The following is a 7,877-nucleotide window of genomic DNA, read 5'->3' on the forward strand; positions in this document are numbered from 1 at the left end:
CAATGGTAACAGGATGCAGTCCCAGCTCAAATGATGAATCAGCAGTAGTACATCAACCAACTTACAGATCCATGATTGGTAGTATGCTTTATCTAACAGGTACCTAACCTAACATCATGCATGTAGTAGGAATAGTTGGAAGATTCCAAGGAAATCCAAAGGAATCACACCTTCAGGTAGTCAAAATAATTTTCAAATATCTTCAAGGAACGCAGGACTTTGGACTATGGTATCCTAGACATGCAGATATTACTCTTCATGCATATACAGATGCAGATTGGGCAGGAAGTGTTGATGATAGAAAAAGCACTAGTGGTGGTGCATTCTATATGGGTTCCAGGTTAGTGTCTTGGTTCAGCAAGAAACAAAGTTCAATTGCTTTATCTACAGCTGAAGCAAAATATGTGGCTGCTGCATCTTGTTGCACACAACTACTTTGGATGATGCAAACTTTACAAGACATTCAGATCACATGTACTCCACCCATCTCCATTCTATGTGATAATACAAGTGCCATTAGTATTTCAAAGAATCCAGTCATGCACTCCAAGACCAAGCACATACCCATCAAGTACCATTTTCTACGAGAACAAGTGCTTGAACAAAAGGTCAAATTGGAGTATGTCCCCTCCAAAGAACAGGTTGCTGATATATTCACTAAACCATTTCCCAGAGAAACATTTGAATATCTCAGACAAAAGCTGGGAGTTGTTGCTGCATCATCCTGTTGTTAAATCTAGTTTTTTAGAGGAAGTTTACTACACGCTGGTTTCATGAAGTATATGCACGGGTACACGTGGGTTGCCTTGGCTGAAAGCACGTATATGTTTTTTTAACAACAAAAAAAAAACAATGGTAGCACAAGTTCATGGGGAGCATTCACATTCCACATTGTTGGCATTATAGTTATTGAACTCAGCTATTTATTAGTTGCATCAATCATTAGTGTGATATAACTTCTTCTGTCATTGTCTATATTTCAATGAGTTCTATTGGTCATATGATGTAATTTATTTCCCCAATATCCTTGGGATGGGTGATGTAATAATTGTTCTATTTATGTTATGTATAAACTTTGGTATATCCCCACTTGGTTGGGTGATTGATGTATGTATTAGTTCGTGGTCATAGGGAGGTCATACTCACTTTGTTGAGTTATAGTGTCATGTTATTATATTGAATCATCTCTCTTCAGATTTGACATGTACTCAGGGGGAGTATGGATAGCATCATGCAAAGGAGGAGAGTAGAGTGGTCCGCCCCTTTCCCTTAATGTCAAAGGGGGAGAGTATTTTGGTATTTTGGTGTTGTATGGTATCTCTAACAATCTTTACAGCTTGCAGTAGTCAACACCATCATGGTTTCCATCAAGTTCAAAGGGGGATATTGTTGGCATTATGATACAAGTATTTTCCTTGATGACAACTCTACAGGTCAACTTAGTTTTGATAAGAGGCTAACAAGAATATTCAGAGGCAATAGGGAAGTGGTACAGAGGATCAGGAAGATGGAAGTAAGGTCTATTGATTAGAATAAAGAAGTTGAAGGATACACGCAGGTTCACTTAGTCCAAGCAGTGTATACATGCAGGTACTCAGAACAGAAATACTGTATAACATACACACACACTCCCGCAGAAGGCAAAGCGCATACATGTTGAAAACCATGGTTTTGGTCCGAGGTATTTGGTCCAAGGTATCTTTGCACCATGATATTGACCATAGGTATTTAGTCTGAGGTATTTGGTCTGTGGTATTTGATCCAAGGTATTGGTCCTAAGTGGATTCTGTCCATGTTTTGAGAAAGGACAAAAACTATATAAAGAAGAGAGGATCATAAGGCCAAATGTGCAAGTGAATAAGATTCTAAGGAGCACTTTTATCTGAAGTATACTTTATGTTGCAGGGTTATGTTTGGGACTAGATCTGAAATATTTAAGTGCACCTTGAGTTCAATATTGGATCAGGATCATGAGACCTGAAATGACTTATTCTTGAATGATCTGATATTGGTTGAGGCTAAATATGATGTTTTGCGTCTTTTTTATTCATTATCTATCATGATCTGGGTTTGTCTGAAGTCTGGAATTGCAGCAAAGTTTTGAGTCAATATTTGCAGATCTGTATGCAGGTTCGTCTCGGAAAAAGAGCGTATACACACAGGTTCTGTTCTTTCAAGTAGCGTATACAAAAGAAAGGCTTGATGTTCAGAGATGATTGATCTATCAGATCAGTATTTCTGATTTATTGTTGCTGCTATTTTATTATTGTCTGTCAATGAAGTCTTCTTAGATCTGAATGTAAATCTAAATGCATAAGGAGGTTGATATTTGATTGATTGTATAAGTGAGAAGAAGTGTTTTCTATTGCCTGCCTGTGTAAAGTTCTGTAAGTTGACAGTAGATGTTCAGTACACTGCTGGTTGGTACAGTTTGTGATTCAAATATTTTATGATTCAGAATATTTAGAGGTATACGTAGGTTGGGCTGAAGGAAGTAGCGTATACACGCAGGTTTTCTTCATTGAAGTAGCGTATACAGTCTGACACATGAATTTTTGAGGTTTCAGTTGGTTCTAAATGTTGATATAGGTTTCTGGGTTCAACATAGTGTTCTGATGATAGTGATCTGATTGTTTCAGATTAACTACATGTTGGTTGATGAAGTTTGAGTTTCTAAATTTCTGATGGGTTATTGATGAGTCAAGGTCTTCATATGTCTTGATATGTTCCAGGAGCATCCAGTCTGAAAATTCATGAAACGTGGTCCCTAGTGGAAGAGTGGAGTTTTCTGTAGGCTAGCACCTATGTACTAGTGAACATATTGGCTAGTACAAGAGCTAGGTGGTTATAGCTCGTTTCCAGTAGAAGTTGGAGAATGAGAGAAGGTTGTAACCTTCTGCAGGTAGAAGCCTGCGTACTGGTATGAGATTGCACTAGTACAAGATTGTAAACAGATTTTCTTATTATTAAAAGAAGATAGAGACGACAGCAGTAGGTGATTTTCACCCACATTGGGTTTCCACCTTAAATCTTGGTGTTCATGTGTGTTTCTTACATGTAATGGTTTATTATGTTTATACTGCACATGGTTACTATTTAATGATTGATGAAGTACTGATGCATTGATTAAAGATCAATATATGATGAATTAACTGAATCATAAGTTTACTTCATAAATGATGGTTGTCTTAAAGACAGTTGCGTGTACATGCTAGTTCCCCTCTCTAAAGTAGCGTATATAAATCTGATTATGAAAAAGAAAAATTCTTGATCTGATAATACTGATTCACCCCCCCTCTTAGTATTATTTCCAACTGATTGTTGCAACGGATGATGGGAGTGATGGATTAAAAAGAATCTCATGGTAACATCAGGCTTCATGTGGAGAATTATCACAATAGTAGGCTTACTAGAAAATCCATAAAATGATGATTATGGTGATGGCCCAGGATGGAAGTCCATGGGAGCTATAGGCCTCATGCTAAGGACAGATTATGGATGTGATTCCTAGTTGTCTAGAGATTTCAGGAGCAGAAGATTGGCAGTGAGGTTGGAGCCATATTTTGAGGTATCATATGGGCTCAATGGCTAATTAAACCCCTTCCATTGGAAAGTTCTCTGGAAGAGCTTTCCAATGATATGCGGAAGTCTAGAAATGGACTTGTGGGTAAAACGATATGACTTGCTAAAGTTTAGGGTGCTAAAGCCCTAAGCAGGGAAGAATCCCACATATCGCAGGTCCGAGTAATCGGAGGTCTGATAATCGGAAATTAGAGGTCCGGACAATCAGAAATCAAAGGTTCTAAGATGCATCGCATAATGAATGCAATTTGTTAATTAGAGATTAGAGATCTCATATATCGGAACTCCCGGTGAATTAGAGGTCCCAATGAATCGTAATCGACGATCCTTGATGGTTGAAATCGGTGCAAGAAATAGAAAACTGTCAAGATTTTAGCCTCTAGTTTTAAATCGTTAGGAGATACGGAAGAGAAACTATAAAGGAATTCATTGCAAAAACAAGGTGGGCAAGGTAATTTCCCTCTCCTCTAAGTAGGACACATGGCAATGTCTGGTAGGCTTCGATAAGAATAGATGGCAACGTTTGGTAAGCTCTGGTAAGGACACATGGCAGCAGGTGGTGAGCACCGATGAGGACAAGAAGCAGGATGTTATGCAACCAACTCACAAAATAGAAGAAAGAGATAGATCAACGACTTCAAAAGTAGCCCCTTCGAGGGGGCAACATCCTTTACATTACACAAATGAACAATTCTTGGATGATACAAATGACAAGACCTCCTTTCTATATATAGGAGTGTTGGACACCTAATCCTAAATGGGTTAGTGTGGAAGCCGAATAGACCAAAGCAGTCCAAGAGACCTTGGGATCTGAAACCCAAGAGTCACACATTGTACTATAAATGTATATCTGATGTTAATAAAAAAATGTACTCACATGATTTATCTTTCCTATTCTATGTTTCCCATGTGTGTTTAACATGGTATCAGAGCCGGCGATCTCCTGCCCTGCTCAAATGTGAGCCACCTGTTTCAGCGCTGCCATTCCTCTGTTGTGAGCAGTCCTGGCCCTCTGCCATATTCTTTTCAAGCGCTGCCTTATAACGCCTCTGTCATCAACGCCTCTGCCCTGAGCACTGCGCTGCTCTGCCTCTGCCTGGGATATGCTAGTAATTGAATATCGCTGCTCTGTCCTGCGCTGCTCTGCCTCTGACATGGTCTGACATTCTCTGCGCATCCGTTTTGAACCCTCAACCAACCGTAACCAATGCCTTTGGTATAATCTGCCAACTGTTACACCTCGGACGTGGCTCCATAATTCCCATTGAACTGTGGACAGTGTAGAGACCACATCTGCACGCGAATTTGTCTCAAGACGAGGAGCTAGGAGAAGATAAAGCGGACAGAGAAGCCTTAATATCGCTTCCAACAGCAGAAAGATTTGTGTGTGTTCTCCTTGTTATAGGCGTGTGTTCAAATCATGAAGAAGGTATGTGTGTTCTGCTGATAAAAAAAAAACACCCGCTTGGAATCTTGGCTGGCGGGTTAACAATGAATCGTTTGGAATGGAAGGGCCTCGAGTTCAGACCCCGTGGACCCTCTGTTCTCCTCGTTACAGGCGTGTGTTCAATAGCAGTATCAACACACCTCAATGCCTGTATTCGGTTTTAGATATTGGGTTCGAATTACAGTTATTGTATGCATTATCATCTATATATTTGAAACGAGTTGCTGTACGCTGAAGACGTGTGTATGGCGTGACTGTTTAATCTGTTTGAAATCTGTGCATTAACACTACTTGATTCGTGCAGTGGTTAGAGAAAATCCAACTTGAATGTGGTGCTCTCTGTCCATATACTCTGCTGATTCTATGCATCCGAGTCTATTCTCTTTGTATTGTAATCGATACACTAGCTCATCTCCTAGAAATATCTCTGCGAAGTTTCAATATGTTGGTTGAAATATGTTGAATTCTATGTGCGTTCTCTTCTTCGGTTCTCACAAGTTCATAATTTTGAGAAACCCAATGATGAGCATGCTTTACAGCTATTGAATGAATGTGCAATAGATATGCTTGAAGAATTTCCAGATATAGTATTTGCATATGGCATGAGTGATGAGTACAGTTTTGTGATAAAGAAGTCAAGCACTGTTCATCAAAGGCGTGCCAGTAAGATGAACCTCGAATGTTGTTAGGATTAAGGTAGTTTGTCCACATTTGTGCTATGGGCATCCACATAAACAGTAAAGTAGCAGTCCAGCCTGAGGTCGATCCCACAAGTTTCACAGCCTTCTCTGAAAGTTTTCCAGATCGAGCCAGAATAATAGTTGTTAAGGACAATGCAAATGATAAAATCCCTGGTAGAATGCTTTGAGGTAGATAAGGGACGAAAGTCGACCACATAACCTGTGGAAGAACAGAGAGTCCACCAATTGTAATACAATCTTCCCAAAGCCTCCATATGCTAGCATTAAGCAGATTGTAATAGTTGAGAAAATTCAAAATTAGGCCTAAACCTACAGCGACAGAAGTGGCAATGAAAAGGGTAGAAGGCATGGCTCCAGCCATAGCAAGCTGGAAAAGAACACAATAAATCGATATTACTCCCACTGTCTGTACAACGATAGTTCCAGACTCCCTTTTCTTTACAAAATATGAGAGCAGCGAGAGCGTTGTAGAACTGAGATTGGAACCCAAAACGTCTTTGCGGTATTTAGAGCAGGAGGAAATTGATAGCCTCAAGACCATTGCAGAGGCCATTATTCCTTTCGCCAAACTTCACTGAATCTTGTCTGTATGTATTACATGTGTAGTGCTGTCAGTTGCAATATTTCGTTTTTATAGGAAGGAGGCGAGCTGGGAAAGAATCGAGCAATGGTGAATCAGTAGCGTGCCGTGGCAATTGGGATGTATGAGCAGCTTACACATAAAGTGAATCACAACCGAAGATGACGGGATCGCGGGGGAACTGTAGACGGTCCATATCTTCACGGGAATCTCCCTTCTAAGAAACCCTTTTAATGTTTCGGGTAGAAGATACATGCATATCGTTTGAAGGCTTTTGCATTAACTCAAGACAAATTAGTTTGCATAGTGACAGGAATGGATATGGGTTTTGCTGAGAGTTCTGATTGGAGAACTGGAAACTGGAGAAAGTTACATTTCCAATGTGAATATCTAGCACATGTTTCATAAAGCCTCTTGGAGAGATTTTCCTTCATAAAGACCAGTTATTTCAGCATCATGTATCATTTTTACCCATATGTCAGTTGCTTGTAGCGGTCCAACGTAGATGGTGAAGTTAACACATGAATTGTGCATTATATTGTGGAAGACATTCATTTTTTCTTGCAAAGGAGTGTTGTTTATGCATGAAAGAAATCAGTTTTGTATATCGCTCATTGATTTATTTGTGTGCTGACCTGGAGCTGTATTGAATGCAACGAAAACTGTGATTTAAGCTGCCTGAATACGTTATGATGCTGCCTGAAATACGTTGAAGCTGTTGTTTTAAATAACTCTGTATGAGGCCTGAATGGTATACAATCCAATGGTATGGTGATTGGTTTCAAATACACTTTGAATAGTTCGAATTCCATTTGCAACCAAGATTCTGTGCTTCTGTTCCTATAGTTGGATCCGATTTGATTGCTGGTGCCATTCATATGTTTAATGCTTTGCTGAGGTTGACCGCTGTAAATTACAGTTCAAAGAATGCCCATGACATGGTGTTATAATTATTGAAGTTTTGATAACCATCATTTCTGAAGGAGTACTTGAAGGATCCAAACAAGTTTGCAGTTGCTGCTGCCCCAATTGTGGCATTGTATTTAAAACTCATTATAGTACATTGATTCTTTGATTCCACTGCTGCATAAAGATTTTGGTGAACTGATTATAATCTTTTATATTGCACACTGATCATTTGTTGACATTTATAAAGGATATTGCTGTGTACTGTGAGTAGATATTACTTTTCTGCATTGAGTAGTAGTTGTGATCAATTTTTTAAGGTGTAAATCAGACATTGAAGAAAAATGGCCAGAACCAGTGAAGTATTACAGTTCCTTAAAACTCTGATATTATCTACTGTTGATGACACATTACAAATCAGCAAAGGATCTCTCTCAGAAATTCAGACATGTCTACAAAATGCACAGGAAAAGATCGATTTTTTGCAGCTTGAATCACAGCTACAGCAAGAAGAGCTACATAAAAATAGACACCATTCTGAACCTGTTTTTGTTCAGAACATTGAGACAACCACCCATCAGCAGCATGTTAATAATGGTACAGTTCATTCAAATAAAGCAGCAGTTGTATATGCAGATGCAGAAACTCAGTCTGCACTTCC

General features: G+C 39.2%; 1 pseudogene; it reads right to left on the bottom strand.

Moving 5' to 3' along the window:
- Positions 1-4,620: 4,620 nt before the first annotated feature.
- LOC149199650 (maltose excess protein 1-like, chloroplastic pseudogene) lies at positions 4,621-6,283 on the bottom strand (annotated as a pseudogene).
- Between the last annotated feature and the right edge of the window lie 1,594 nt (positions 6,284-7,877).

This window comes from Pinus tabuliformis, chromosome 2_1 (assembly GCF_031772625.1).
Source record: "Pinus tabuliformis cultivar Carrire ecotype Pingquan chromosome 2_1, CPIR1, whole genome shotgun sequence".
In the NCBI taxonomy this organism is placed as follows: domain Eukaryota; kingdom Viridiplantae; phylum Streptophyta; class Pinopsida; order Pinales; family Pinaceae; genus Pinus; species Pinus tabuliformis.